This window comes from Pongo pygmaeus, chromosome 15 (genome assembly GCF_028885625.2).
Source record: "Pongo pygmaeus isolate AG05252 chromosome 15, NHGRI_mPonPyg2-v2.0_pri, whole genome shotgun sequence".
Lineage (NCBI taxonomy): Eukaryota > Metazoa > Chordata > Mammalia > Primates > Hominidae > Pongo > Pongo pygmaeus.
Window position 1 is genome coordinate 84,161,583 of NC_072388.2, and position 16,961 is coordinate 84,178,543.

The following is a 16,961-nucleotide window of genomic DNA, read 5'->3' on the forward strand; positions in this document are numbered from 1 at the left end:
AAATATATAATCCTTTATTGCTCATTTTAATAGTTTTCCTTTGAGAAAAAATACATTTCAAATTTAAATTAAATTAAAATACAGATTTGGATTATTGAAAACAATTAAAGGAATAACTTCCTACGTCTAATTTCGAGGCTCTAAACTCAATATGCTCAGCTTTCCAGAAAGGGGTATGTAAGTATGTGGGGGGTGTGTGTGTATGTGTGTGTGTGTGTGTGTGTGTGTGTGTGTGTGTAGAGAGAGATGTTGCTGAGATACATTAATTTTTGCAATTCGTTTATTTCCTCTCTGAAAAAGCAAAAAAAAAAAAAAAAAACCAAAAAACCCAATAATGCATAGTCCTTGTAAGCACTATAATTTGAAAGTTTAATTTATCAGTAAAAGTTCTCGTCACTCCTTCTCTACTCACATATGGCAGAGTAACAACTGCTTAAATGTGATTTGTGCCTTAGAATTTTTTCTGCTTTACCTAACAGGATAATAGATAAGTAGGTATATGGGTAGATACATACCTACATGCACTAATCCATACACATATATGCACATGTTGTTAAACGGAATTGGCCAAAAACCACCAGAAATAAACTAGCGTTCTGAGAAAATAAAATTTCTTGACTGAAAGCATCGAGGGCAGACACTCTGGAGGAGCCATGATGTGCCACGTGACCAGAGGGGAGAGGGAAGCCTCTAGCCGTCAACCTGGGCTCCCACTGACCGATACCCAGAAGGCTCTAAAGGACGCTGCGATCGGTTCTAGACTGATTGCTGTCTCTGAGACAAGGTTAGAAGTGGGATTTACCAGATACTAGAAGCTATCGAGAGACCAGATGAGTTTGCCACTGGGACTCCTCACTAGAAGGTCGTCACGCAGGTGTGAGTGCATCACGAGAAGGAATCAATGGACGCTCAAAGAGGAGTCATTGTGGCATTTTCCACATGAATGCCAAGGCTGCATGACCTTAGGAGAAACAATGCTTCCTGGCAACTTGGCAGCAGATTCTATATGCACCTGTCCTTCCAGCCAGCCTGATGTAACAGCAGGGATGCTTTTCTCTGTTTCATCCAAGTGGATTTTTACCACTCTCAATCCTCAGTCCCAGATTTTTATTCTTGTAACATATATCACAAGAGTATGTAAATATTAAATATAAATATTTAATGGCCATTAATAATAACCACAGGGCTTTTTGTACACCTTAGTGAGTTCAGATTGCTAAATATAAAAAGTTGCACAAAATATGTATAATATGACCTAATTTCCTATTTTGTAAATTAATAATATAGAGTATTATATATACAAAGTATTAAAAAATATGTGTGTATGTGTATATATATCACAAGATTTAAAATCTTTATTTATATAAAATATACTTATTTATAATATATAGATATATTTTTACTCTTGTGATATATATACACATACACATATATGTTTTTCCACTTTGTATATACAAAGTATACTCTTTCTATATTATTAATTTACAACATAGGAAATTAGGTCATATTATATATATTTAGTGTAGCTTACTTTTTGTATTTAACAATCTGAATTCACTAAGGTAGTACATAAATCCCTGTGGTTATTATTAATGGCTATTTAATATTCGAAAGTAAATTAAAACTGTTTTCCACATTTTCTCCAATTGATTTCTATTTAAAATCATACTGATATGTATACTAAATCATTCATATATATATACACATACATATAACACATATATACACATATACAATACAAACACATGTACATATGTTTAAACACTTCAGTAAGTATTTTTAAGTTATAAATTTTTAGAAATAAATTACTAAGTGAAAAGAGACGTATTTAAGTTTTGATTACTCCTGAAAAGTTTTGTAGCCATTATATTCCTTCTAACAATGATGGAAAGACATGTTCGCAAAAATTGGAATTTATAAATCCTTTACTTTTTGGCAATCTGATGGGTGTAATTTGTATTTTATTATTATAACTTGGATTGACCTGATCACAAAAAGTTTAGCATCTTTTCATGCTTATTATACGATTATCTGCTTGTTTTCTTCAGCCACTTGCCTTTAATATTTCACTAAAGAAAATTAAGTTTCACAGAAATAATTCAAGTAGCCTCATTATTACTTACAAAGAAATGTAAATGTTCAAGTAAGATGACCTCAGGTCAAATAGTAAAATCCTGCTTAAGTGATTTTTCTTTCACTGGTCACAGTCCAAGGAGAAGTTTATTGTTTATAACTCATGCCAAGATCAACATGTTTCGTGTTTAATCTTACCACTTATTTATGGTGCAAATTCAGTTTCTCCATTGCAAAGTGGACTTGATACAAATTGCTTTTATACAACAGATAATCATAGGATAAAATAAGATTAGAAATGTGAATTGCTTTGGTGGTGAAATATTGTAATTATTTTAATTTAATTGTAAATTCTATTTGTATACAGTTTTATAGGATATCATCCTATAAACCTAATAGAAGCCCTAAAGATCTCAAGCCAAGGCCATCTTATACAAATTGTCTTTAAACTTTCAATACAACTATTAGCCATGCTTTTCTTTGAGTTGCTTATGGGTTTAGATTATTTCTTCCTTCTTCCATTTGTTAATTCATATCAAAGTATCTAAAACACTCTGATATATGTAGTAGGTATCCTCTAAAGAGATATAAACTAAACAAAATCTTCTCCTTTCCAGAGGTAAAAAAACTGTTTCCATTATTTGACACTTATAATTGAGAATAACTATTGTCAGTTGTTTTTTATTTCATTATTCTCAATCTATTTTTCAAATCTCATCTAAAATCAACTTTTAAAATACAACTTATTACTCTTAATTTACATTCCTTTCAAGTAATATATTTCACTTAATCTATTATCTGAGTTTTTTTTTAACTTGGCCCACATTTATTAAAATTGGCAAATTTTAAAATGTTACAAAATAAAATTTAGCTCTGCTCAATATTTTGGGATTCAGTATGTCTCCCATCTCAGACTGTGGGTATGCTGGATTTTCTTCAAAACTTTCTGGGTTTTTTACTTTTACTTTAAATTGGTCTACTATCTCATTTAAATGTTAGATGATCCTTTTAACCTTAAGATAGTTAGATGTCAATTAAATTTAACAAACTCTAAGTGATCTTTAACTGCATTGGTAAGGAGGATAGATATGAAAGAAATATTAGTTCTCAAAGATCCTAGATTGTAGATGACAAAATATTAAACTAATAATAGTTAAAAGTTAAATATTGAAACACAGTATTCACTGAAGTGATGTATGTGGCACAATATTACAGTTGATCAAAAGTAAGAAGAGACCCGCCCAAGGAGAATCTGAGCTCAGATGCACCTAGCCCTGCCTCCACTCAGTGGTCCTTCCCTACCCACCCTTGTAGCTTAAGACAAAGGGCATATACTCTTGGGAGTTCTAGGGCTCCACCCACTGCTGGCTCCTCTCCATACTACCACAGCTGATGCTCCCTGGAAAGCGCCACCGGCACAAAAATAGGGTATTAAACCACCAAAGCTAAGAACCCTCACAGAGTCCATTTCACCCCCCTGCCACCTCCACTGGAACAGGTGCTGGTATCCAAAGCTGAGAGACCCATAGAAGGTTCACATCATGGGACTCTGTGCAGACAACCCCCAGTGCCAGTCCAGAGCTTGGTAGACTTGCTGGGTGACTAGACCCAGAAGAGAGATAACAATCTCTACAGCTCAGCTCTCAGGAAGCCACATCCATAGGGAAAGAGAGATAGTATGACATAGAGAGAACACCCCATGGAACAAAAGAATCTGAACAACAGCCTTCAGCCTTACACCTTCCCTCTGACAGAGCCTACCCAAATGACAAGGAACCAGAAAACAACTCTAGTAATATGACAAAACAAGGCTCTTTAACACCCACAAAATAATCACACTAGCTCACCAGCAATGGATCCAAACCAAGAAGAAATCCTGATTTACCTGAAAAAGAATTCAGGAAGTTAGTTATAAAGCTAATCAGGGAGGCACCAGAGAAAGGTGAAGCCCAATGCAAGAAAATCCAAAAAACGATACAAGAAGTGAAGGGCGAAATATTCAAGGAAATAGACAGTTTAAAGAAAAAACAATCAAAACTTCAGGAAACACTGGATACACTTACAGAAATACAAAATGCTGTGGAAAGTTTCAGCAATAGGATTGAACAAGTAGAAGAAAGAAATTCAGCGCTTGAAAACAAGATTTTAGAATTTACCCAGTCCAACAAAGACAAAGAAGAAAGAATAAGAAAATATGAACTAAGCATCCAAGAAGTCTAGGATTATGTTAAGCTACCAAGCCTAAGAATAATCAGTGTTCCTGAGGAAGAAGTGAAATCTAAAAGGTTTGGAAACTATATTTGGGGAAATAATTGAGGAAAACTTGCCCAGTCTTGCTAGAGACCTAGACATCCAAATACAAGAAGCACAAAGAACACCTGGAAAATTCATCGCAAAAGGACCATCACCTAGGCATACTATCATCAGGTTATCTATAATTAAGACAAAGGAAAGAATCTTAAGAGCTGTGAGACAAAAGCACGAGGTAACCTAAAAAGGAAAGCCTATCAGATTAACAGATTTCTCAGCAGAAATCCTACAAGCTAGAAGGGATTGGGGATCTATCTTCAGCCTCCTCAAACAAAACAATTATCGGCCAAGAATATTGTATCCAATGAAACGAAACATCACATATGAAGGCAAGATACAGTCTTTTTCAGACAAACAAATGCTCAGAGAATTTGCCATTGCCAAGTCACCACTACAAGAATTGCTAGAAGGAGCTCTAAATCTTGAAACAAATCCTGGAAACACATCAAAACAGAACCTCTTTAAAGCATAAATCTCACCGGACCTATAAAACAAAAATACAATTTAAAAAGCAAAAACAAGAAATAAGAAACCAAGGTATACAGACAACAAATAGAATGATGAATGGAATGGTACCTCATATCTCAATACTAACATTGAATGTAAATGGCCTAAATGCTCCACCTAAAAGAGATAGAACTGCAGAATGGAAAAAAATTCACCAACCAACTATCTGCTGCCTTCAAGAGACTCACCTAACACATAAGGACTCACATAAACTGAAAGTAAAGAAATGGAAAAGGGCATTTCATGCAAATGGACAACAAAAGGGAGGTGGAGTAGCTATTCTTATATCAGACAAAACAAACTTTTAAAGCAACAGCAGTTAAAAAAGACAAAGAGGAAAATTATGTAATGGTAAAAGGCCTTGTCCAACAGGAAAATATCACAATCCTAAGCATATATACTCCTAATACTCAAGCTCCCAATTTATAAAACAATTACTACTACACCTAAGAAATGAGATAGACAGCAACACAATAAGAGTGTGGGACTTCAATACTCCACTGACAGCACTAGACAGGTCATCCAGACAGAAATTCAGCAAAGAAACGATGGATTTAAACCATACCTTGGAACAAATGGACTTAAGAGATATATATGGAACATTCCACCCAACGACCGCAGAATACACATTCTATTCAACAGCACATGGAACTTTCTCCAAGATAGACCATATGGTAGGCCACAAAATGAGCCTCAATAAACATAAGAAAATTGAAATTATATCAAGCACAGACCACAATGGAATAAAACTGGAAATCAACTCCAAAAGGAACCTTCAAAACCATGCAAATATGTGGAAATTAAATAACCTGTTCCTGAATGATCATTGGGTCAAAAGTGAAATCAAGATGGAAATCAAAAAGTTCTTCGAACTGAACGACAATAGTGACACAACCTATCAAAACCTCTAGGATACAGCAAAGGCAGTGCTGAGAGGAAAGTTCACAGCCCTAAATGCCTACATCAAAAAGACTAAAAAAGCACAAATGGATCACAATTCTAAGGTCACAGCTAAAGGAGCTAGAAGAACAAGAACAAACCAAATTCAGCAGAAGAAAGAAAATAAACAAGATCAGAGCAGAACTAAATTAAATTGAAACCAAAAAAATACAAAAGATAAGTGAAACAAAAAGCCAGTTCTCTGAAAAGATAAATATAATTGATAGACCATTAGCAAGATTAACCAAGAAAAGAAGAGGGAAAGACCAAATAACCTCAATAAGAAATGAAATTGGAGATATTACAACTGACACCACAGAAATACAAAAGATCATTCAAGGCTACTATTAGCACCTTTACACACATAAACTGGAAAACCTAGAAGAGGTAGAGAAATTCCTGGAAAAATACAACCTTCCTAGCTTAAATCGGGAAGAATTAGATACCCTAAACAGACCAATAACAACAGTGAGATTGAAATTGTGATTTAAAAATTACCAACAAAAAAAGTTCAGGACCAGATGTATTCACACCATAATTCTACCAGATGTTCAAAGAAGAGTTGGTACCAATCCTATTGACACTACTCCACAAGATAGAGAAAGAGGGAACCCTCCCCAATTCATTATATGAAGCCAGTCTCACCCTAATACCGAGTCAGTAGAATAAACAGACAACTCACAGAGTGGGAGCAAATCTTCACAATCTGTACGTCTGAGAAAGGACTAACATCCAGAATCTACAACAACCTCAAACAATCTGATCATAAAGTGGGCTAAGGACATGAATGGACAATTCTCAAAGAAAGATATACAAATGGCCAATAAATATATGAAAAAAATACTCAACATCACTAATGATCAGAGAAATACAAATTAAAACCACAATACAATACCACCTAACTCCTGCAAGAAAGGCTATAATCGAAAAATCAAAAAGCTGTAGATGTTGGTGTGGATGCAGTGATCAGGGAACAATTCTACACTGCTGGTGGGAATGTAAACTAGTACAGCCACTATAGAAAACTGTGTGGAACTAGCTCAAATGCCCATCCATCAATGAGTGGATAAAGAGACTGTGGTGAATGACGGAATACTACTCAGCCATAAAGAGGAATGAATTAACAGCATTTGCAGTGACCTGGATGAGATTGGAGAATATAATTCTAAATGAAGTAACTCAGGAATGGAAAACCAAACATTGTATGTTCTCACTGATATGTGGGAGCTAAGCTATGAGGATGCAAAGGCATAAGAATGATACGATGGACTTTGGGGACTTGGAGGGAAGGATGGGAGAGGGGCGAGGGATAGAAGACTACAAATAGGGTGCAGTGTATACTGCTTGGGTAGTGGGTGCACCAAAATCTCACGAATCACCACTAAAGAACTTACTCATGTAACCAAACACCACCTGTACTGCAAAAACATATAGAAAAATAAAAAAAAAATTAAAAAGAAACAAACTATGGATACATGCAATGTAGTAGACAGAATAATGCTCCCACCTTCCCCAAAAAGGTGTGTACTCTCTAATCCCTATTACATGGCAAAGAGTCTTTGCAGGTTATTCTGGATTTTTCAGGTTGATTCAATCTAATCACAGAAACTCTTAAAAGCAAAGAATTTTCTGTGGCTATAGTCGGGGAGAGATGCAGCAGAAGTCAGAGGGATCCCAAGCATGAGAGATACCCTATCTGCCATTACCGGAGGTGCACCACATTAAGTATAGGAAGGATGTAGGCAGGCTCTAGGAACAAAGACTGGCTCCTGGCTAACAGCCAGCAAGGAAATAGAGACCTCTGTCCTACAGCTGCAAGACACTGAACTTGGCTGACAACCTGAATTAACTTGGAAGTGGATTCATCCCAAGTCTCTAGAAAGGAACACAGGCCTTGTTTTAGGCTTCATGAGATCCCAATCACAGGGCCCCATTGAGCCACTGTTCCCAGACTTTTGATACTGAGAACGATAACTAAGACAAGAAATGTGTGACAATAAATGTGTGTTGTTTTAATTAAAAAAAAAAAAAAGTAAAAGGAGACGGCTGAGTTGGCAGAGTTAGGGAGCAACTGTGATCCTCTTGGATTAGTCTTTGAGTAGAAGAACATTAGAGGCACAAAATGTATGGAAATTCACTTATGGAAAAAGTAGGAGGTAGGTACAGTGATAAAAGTTAAGTATTTGACATGACAGTAAATTAGAAAATGAATATGACTAGATTTAGGAAACCTAGGTTAAAACCAGGAACTTTTCCCTTCAGTTGTGTGACATTAAGAAACTCTTAAGTATCTTCAATCTCAGTTTCTCCAATGTAAAAAGAAAGGAAATTTACAACACATATTTGGATAGGTAGCTCTCATACACTGCTAGTCAGAGCATAAATTAGCACAATCACATTGGAAAACTATTTGGTCACATCTACTAAAGCTGAATATATGCATACTACCTGAGCCAGCAATTCTTCTCATAAGGGTACACTCGAAAGAAATGATTCAATGGGTTCGCAGGGCAATACATACAAGAATGTTTAATAGCAATATTATTCATAATATCTAAAAACAAGAAACATATGTAGTTAACAGTAGAATGGGTGACTTAATCTTGATAGATTAATAAATGGAATACTGCACAACGTGAGAATGAATAAACCCTATTACATGCCATGAAAGGCTGAATTTTGAATTAATCTCACAAACACAATGTTAAACAAAAGAAGCCAGATGCAAAAGTACAGACTATGGAAATCTATTTACGTAAAGTTCAAAAGTAGACAAAAACGCTCTGTGGTGTCAAAAATCAGGAATGTGACTATTGTAGAGGTCTGTGTTATGGGAGTACCAGCAGGGGTCTAAGCAGTCTTCAGAGATTCCAGTAATGTTCTGTAACCTGCTCTGGGTGCATCTATTACATGATGTGTTCATTTTGTGAAAAATCATTAAACTACGCTTATGATCATATATGTTTCAAAATGCATACCATGATCCCATAAAATTTAAATTAAAGATATTTATCTATCTATCTATCTATATCGATTCTGGCTATTTGTAACAAGCATTTTAGTTACTGTTATTATTTTGCTATGTTTTTTCTAATAGGACATATAGGAAGATCAGTTAAAGGAAAATATTTAGCAGATCCTTGAAAACAAAGTATGCAACTAAATATTCTTGGGCATTTATCCTAGAGAAATAAAGAATTATGTTCACATAAAAACCTGTATAAAATGTTAATAGCAGCATTACTTGTAATACTAAAAAACTGCAAACAATAGAAATAACCCAGATATTTTTCTGTGGATGAATATTTAAACAAGCAGTGGTACATCCATACCATAAAATACTACCCAGCAATAAAAAGGAAGGCACCATCATTACATGCAACAATTTGGATGAGTCTCAAGGGCTGTAGGCTGGGTTGGGGGAAAAAACTAATCTCAAAAGCTCACAGACTATATTAATCTGTTTATATAGCATTTGTGAAGTAACAAAATTACAAAAATGAACAGATTAGTGGTTTCTAGGGATTAGACATGGAAACTGGTGGTCAGAAGGGAGTGGGTACAGTAATAAAAGATCAACATGAGATATCCTTGTGGTGATGGAACTGTTCCTGTATTAACTATGGTGGTAGATACACAGATCTACACCTCTGATAAAATGCATAGAACTAAATACACACACACACACACACACACACACACACAAATGAATACAAGTAAAACTGAGAAAATTTTTTGTAAGATCAGTGGATTGTACCAAAGTCCATGTTCTGGTTGTGATATTATACTATAATCTTGCCAGATGTTACTACTGGGGGAAACTGCATAAAAAGTATAAGGTACCTCTTTGTATAATTTCTTACAACAACATGTGGATTGATAATTTTCTCTAAATGGAAAGATTAATCAAAATTTTTGGCAGCAAGAGTTTGATAATACACTAATCTTCTTGGCAACCAAAAAAATTTTTTTTCAGGTTTAAATTGATGAGATCCCTATTTAATCTAAGTCTATTAATGAATAATCAACAAAAGTATAAAATTCAATTAGGATTTAACTAATATATTAACATTAGTATTTCTAAAGTTGTACTTCTATGCTATTAAAGAATCTTGAAGAAAGAATGTGTTTTCTTAGGTGTGAGTCTGGGAATGTGTGTGTTAGGGGGTCACTTATTACAGAAAACAGAGGAAACAGAGAAAAGTTTGTCTGTGGACTTCCAGCCCCATTACAAGGAGTGAATACACTGTCCAGCCAACATAAATAAGTCCAGTCCATCTGGTAAACATATCCTTTTAGTGGAAAAAGTGCCTTAATTTAGTTTTTGAAAACTACATTTCTGAATATAAAGTAAGAAGTAGTAGTAAATTTGGAAAATCAGAAACATAAAAGGATATTTAAATTGACCTTATAAACACTATTTTCATACTATTTTGTTTTACATATGTATATTTTTGCAATGAGTTTTATGTTGCATATGCAGTACCTCTTTCACTTATTCTGTTTGAATATTTTTCCCTGACATGAAATGGAGTTTTTTTAAGTGTTATTTGTAATGGTTATATAATGAACCCTATGACAGAAATACCAAAATTAACCAGTCTTATATTTCTTGAGTGAAGGCTACTAAATTTCTGTTTTCAAAAGTGATGTTCCTCATTCCTTAAGTATGAGCTGTACATAGTGACTTCCTTCCAAATAATACAGTATGCAAAGGGAGGGAGAAATGTGTAAAAAATGGAAAAACCTGAAGAAAAAAACTACCTCAGCCAGGTAATAAGATTGACAGCAAGAATGATAACTCATCTTGATAGAGTTCACGTTTGATATGATGTGGTGAGAACGATACTCTGTCTTTGTGGTCTTCCTCACAAAACCAATAAACCCGGTCTAATCATTACAAAAACATCACACAAATCCCAGTTGAGGTTCATTCTACAAAGTTCCCAACCAGTACTTCTCAAACTATTCAAGGTCATTCAAAAGCAAGGTAAGTCTGAGAAGTCACCAGAGCTAACGAGAACCCAAGAAGATATGACAACTAAATGTAATGTGGAATCCTGGAACAGAAAAAGGGACATTAGGTAAAAACTAAGGAAAAATAAATAAAGTATGTACTTTAGTTTATAATAATATGTCAATATTGGTCCATTCATTGTAACAAATGTACAATACTAATTTAAAATGTTAATAATATGGAAACTGAATGCAGGATATATGGGAACTATCTTTGCAATCATTCTCCCAGCCTAAATAAAAAGCCTGTTTAAATATAATGTGATGAATAATAAAAAATGTTTTCCAGCAATTTTTCTAATGAAAATTGCTAGAAAGAATACCATTTGGTCTGTAACTTTGAACATTGTACCTCTCTGGAAACATGTTAACAAATTACTTTTCAAAAGTTAGTACTTTCTAGACTTGTGCTTTCATACAATTATATGGACACCTTTATCATCACATCTACAGTGCGTGTTTTCTTTGGAATGACAACAAACAAATTGCTCTTTTTCAATGGTAAACATGTCAGTCGGGGTAGCAATTTATTGAAATACTTCATAGACATTTGTATTTCTTTTTTTATATTTTTTTGGTCACCAATATGTTTTAATTTTTTTTCCTTTTTTTCAGCTTTTAAGTTCAGGGGTACATGTGCAGGATGTATAGGTTTGTTGTACAGGTAAACGTGTGCCATTGTCGTTTACTGTACAAGATCATCTCAACACCCAGGAATTAAACCCAGCATTCATCGCTATTTTTCCTGATGTTCTCCCTCCACCTGCCAACCCCACAGGTGCCCAGTGTGCACTGCTCCCCCTGATGTTTGTATTTCATAAAGTATAAAGTATTGTTTCTCCTCTACTTCTTAAGATTGCATTTAAAAAAAAAAAACTCTCCAAACATATTAAAGGTATTCTTCCTTCATTTGTTTCAAAACATTTTCTTCAATTTCTAATTGCAGTTATGGTCCTTTCTGAAGCACAACAGACTTAAATTTGTATATAGGCTAATTTATAGCATTTTTTCTTTGTGAATTCTGATATCTTTACACAACCATGCTTCATCCTTAATTTAAGTAAATTTCCATCTATTTTGTTCTGACTTTTATTTTATTAATTATATTTTATTTATAATTGTTTCTATTTGTATGTGTTTTGTGGAACCTTTAATTAAAGAAATTAGCAATTTTGAGAGTGTTAGGCATAAATAATGCTTATTTTCCTGCAGAATCTGCCTCCTGGTTTGTTCACAATATTGTCTATTTTGTGACTGCTTTATTTGATAGATCTGTAGATTTTTGTTTCAATACTGAAATCCTTTAATTTTTATAGTTTCATTATACATGTATGTAACTGGTGATAAATAGTAGAGTACAGAGTAGTTTTTATACTTACACATTTTTCTTTACAGTTCTCAATAATGGAGTCAGTCATAAATTCATACTGGTGAATTCAAAAAAAACTATGATTTTTACCAGATTTGCATAAAATCTAAAAAAAGAAGAATTGGTTTATCATATTCAATTTTCCCATCTGTGGACTTGATATGTCTCTCCATTTTTAAGTCTTCTTTTGAAACTCTCAGCAAAAATATTCAGATGAGTTCAGTTTAGAAGCATTCTTGTTAAGATTACTTCCAAGTATTTAAATTTTTGCTCCTGTTATGAATGGACTCTTTTTCAACATTATATTCACTAACTGTTGGTGATATAAGACACCTGTCAAGTTTTGCACCTTTACTATTTATATAAATAAATTGAATTTACATCTCAGTTCCAATAGTTTGGTTCTTTTCTATTTTCCAGAAAGAAATTATTGTCATATACAAGTAATGATAGTTTTGCATTTTTCTTCATATTAACCACAGATAGTATTTTAGTTTCCTGGTCTATTATACTGCTAGACAGGCCAAAACATATTTTAAAGCAATAAGCATTTTTTGTCTGATTTTAATGGGATTGCTATTATATATTCAAAATAATAAATAACCTCGTATGTTGACTTTAATAATTGTATTAAAATGCTTTCTCTCTTTTTCTCTGCCCTGGAAAAAATGGTCAAGCATGAGAATCCCTTGTAACACTAAAGTCTGAAAGAACATATCTCTGAAACTGTCTTTGAATCTTGTATTATCAAAGGGTTTATAGTTCCTTTGTCACATTTTTACCGGTCTCGATACCATTATTGAACCCTTTTAGTCTACCTAGAATGGCTTTGTTTGCTTGGTTCTTGCACTTCCTACAGAGTTAAACTCTGTATGACACCCTCCAGAAAGCCTTTAGAGATATGCTGTTTCCCTTACCCAGCACAAGACTAAAACTCTTTCTGCATGGTCTGAAATATCTTATAAATAGAGCTAACCATGCAACACACAACTCTGAAATTATTTGCCCACCTGTTCCTAAACATCACCTCTTCAAGGGATAGGGACTTCATATTATTCAACTGCCTACTGGCAGGGACAACCACAGTGCCTGATAAAACGTTTTTAAACTATTCTAAAGCAAAAAGTTATCCTAATACTGGAAAGGTAGAATTCTAAAGGCAAGTCATAGATATTATGTTCTATTTGTCATGTGTCTCCACTTGACTTTACTAATTACAATTCATCCTCCTATGGATAGCTTTTATCCCCAGTTCTTACATTTATAAAAGAAGTTTCTACCAGTTTACTAGTTTAGTAATTACAACATACTAAGGATTTTGGAAAAATAACCAAGCCCTCATAACAAACCTATAAAGTAGATGTTATGATTTTGATTTTATAAATATGGAAATGGCTCAGAAAGTCTTGATGAATTAGAGAGCTCAGAGTTGAACCCAAGATTTTTCTGACTTCAGAGCTGAGACCTGTGACTCCTCTGTTTGTACACTCTTCCATTGTAGTAAAAAAAAAATTTTTCTCCCAAGATAATTACTACTTGGAGTTCATTTTATCAATATAAAGTAGACCAGAGATGACACTCCCAGACTGAAGTCTAGAGAAAACCTCTTAAGTTCTTGGAATGTGAGAGTGCGCAAGTCAGGGGCCAAGAATATTCATGTTGAAGAGATTGTTTGGAATTGTATTGAAATGATCTACTGAGCTCCAAGAAAAAAAGCTGTAGTAATATTTAATCAAGTTAATTTAGAGATTCACCACAGAGACTTTTATTTAGGAGGCTAAACTACTGGCCCAGATAATTGAGAAGAATTTCTACTTTTAAATTACTTCTCTTTTAAATTTAAACAGGTACTGGCTTCTTGAAATAAACTTTATTGTCTTCCTAAAACCTAAACTAGAAATTCTTAGATCATTTAAAACCACCATTTCAACTGTGAGAGACCGCAGAATTATCCCAGTACCATTCAGAATTGACATGCATCACTGGAGTTTGGGACTGTTTCATGGAAAAGAAGCTTGTCCCCAGCTACCACCTGCAATCAATCACTTTTCTCATTTTGGTCTAAATTACCAGTAGAAATAACATTTAAAAAAAAAAAAAAAAGCTGATACAAAAGGCTTTGCCCTAGGTTGGCACTTTATCCTAGAGAACATGGCTACAACCTCACTTTGATACATTACAAGTTAATTCCAATGGAAACTGATTTCTGAACAAGAAAATTATGGAACAACAGTATAGATACAAAAGCAAAGCAATGTTGTTGTAGAATTGATGAGCAAACATCATCAGCATTTTTAATGCCCTACATGGGGTAAATCTTTTATAAAGAGATTTGTCTCCTAAATAAACTTCATGGTAAGCAAAAAAAAAAAAAAAAAATTCAACTGATCTTCATATCTTGATATTCTCAATGTAGTCATTGTCTTTTCTGTATCCTAACTCTGTTGAGAACAAGTTGGATTTTCTGCCAACTGGTTGATTAACTTAAAAATCCTGAAATACCACTGTTTTTCAAATTTGTGTTTCACGTATTCATTTCTAATTTACTATTGAATAATTTTTTCCCACTGACTTCTAACAGTTCCTAGGCACTGACAAACTTTGTTGACATTTTAAATCTTTGGTCAATTGTTTTATTCTATCTACTTCTTCTAAAAAAAAAAAGAAAAAAGAGAGAGAGACAGAAAGAGCAGAATACTGCTCTGGAAAACAGATCATTTAATTTCTAATATATACTGTTCTGCTTTACATGAGCTACCTTTCTTATACTTCCCTTCTGCACTCAAACTGTATCTAACATCCTGCTATCTATTTAGTTTTTACCATTGACCTGGCAGAAAATCCTCATAGGAACAAAAGATTTGTCATGTTGGATCAGATTCATGTTTCATTCCAGTCCATATTGTTTCTCTTACTAGAGCTAAATGATACTTTATCTTGAGAAAAAAAAAATGAGGCTTAGGGAATACAGGATATCTTTTAATATGTAAAAGACGATAGATAGAATATGTTCATTCCATGAGAGTGGAGAGCTGGTCAAAATACAAGTTACAGGGAGCCAGTTTTTATTTGATAGTAAAGAAGAACAACAAGAGCTATAAGAAATTCACTGTGCTGCCTCTGAAAATACAATTTGTCATGACTAAAGTTTTAAGCCCACTTGGAAAGACTGCTTTTCAGAGATCTTTGCATGTACGTTCAGACTGTAAGTTAGTCTGAACAGGGCTCCTGCCCAGCTCTTGTTTCTGCTTGTCTGTGCTCTTCTCATTTTGTTTAACCATATCTCAGATCTCTCCATGTGGTAGAGAACTTGGTTGCTGCAGGCCCAGGCATAACAATCCAGTGGAGAGAGTGTTTCTTTTTGCCATTGGATGTTCATATTTCACTTCAGGTAAAGCCCTCAGGCCCTACTTGGTTCTTGAGCTCCCATCTTGAATCAGTTGCTATTGTCAGGTGGATGATTGGCTAACATTGGTCCATACCTGTGGCTTAGAAGGAAGGGGTGAGGCTATGATTGGGAGACTACTGACGGCATGGCTCATGGAAAGCAGGTGCTAGGCAGATAAAAACAACATAAGCCAACACAGAGAGATCAGACTAATATTATTTCCACATAGATTTGAAAAATTAAAATTAAAAATACTTTTCCTTAAGAACTAGTAAATAAAAAATTGCTCTTTCCAAACAGCCACAAGAATTCAGACCCACTACTAGAATTTGATTTCAAATTACTCAAGTTTGAGGAAGCACAAAACAGACTGAGCCCTCTTATTGTATACCCAATGCCAGTTGCTGCCAGTATTTAATAATATTTGTCTACAACATTTTAGTCTCAGAAGGAATTCCCATCTTTCTTTATCTAAACTCCTTTAAAAACTGCTTTAAAGCTTTTACTTCTCTGTGTGTCACAGGCGTGCTGGAGGCAGGCTTAAGACTGAAAGCCTGTCTCTAAAACTGTCAACTCCTGCTTTGCTCAAACCCACTGACCCTGGGCCAACATAGAGAGAGGAAAACAAACAAAAAAAAAGCAAGCCATCTGATTATTTTAGTTTTCTCCACCAGGAAATATAGCACTTTGCCTTCAAATTAACAAATGATTAATCAAGACATGGCACTATTTGCAAGAGTTTAGGGCTTTGGCTGACACTAAGTAGACTAAGAATTGGAAATGACCCAGTACTAGAAAGCTTGAGTTCAATGTCCCAGGATTTCTGGTAAGTGGCCAGGTTGAGAGAAGGACAGAATAGATGAGAAAACTAGAAAAAAAATAAAAACTGTTGAGTATTCAGGAGCTCAGTTTTTGATTGAGTAGTTTTTTGACAGATTGCTAAAGGGGACTTTTTAGAGCAAAGTTCCAAATTAGCTTTCAGTGAAAAGTGCCAAAGTTTGTATTTAAGATATACAAGAGCTACCAAATGTGTTAACAGTTTCAAAGGTATCAAGAAAATATTAGCCATATGGAATAGGGGTGGATTACTTTATTTTTATGGTTGATAATGGTGTCAGCAAAATACAGGAAGCTTTGTGAATGTAAAAATCCAGTTATCCAAGAAACATAATTTGTTTACTGCCTTTGGATTCAGCTCCTAATAGAAGAAACTGTTAATCCATTAAAATATTATCTTTTACACTTGGCAATAGATAAATACATAAACCTTCTTAGGTTCTTTTTCTTGCTATTCACTAATAGTTTTACATTTCTGAGTTTGTGGTAAATGCAGGTTAGATGGGGGCGGGGTGAAGTAAG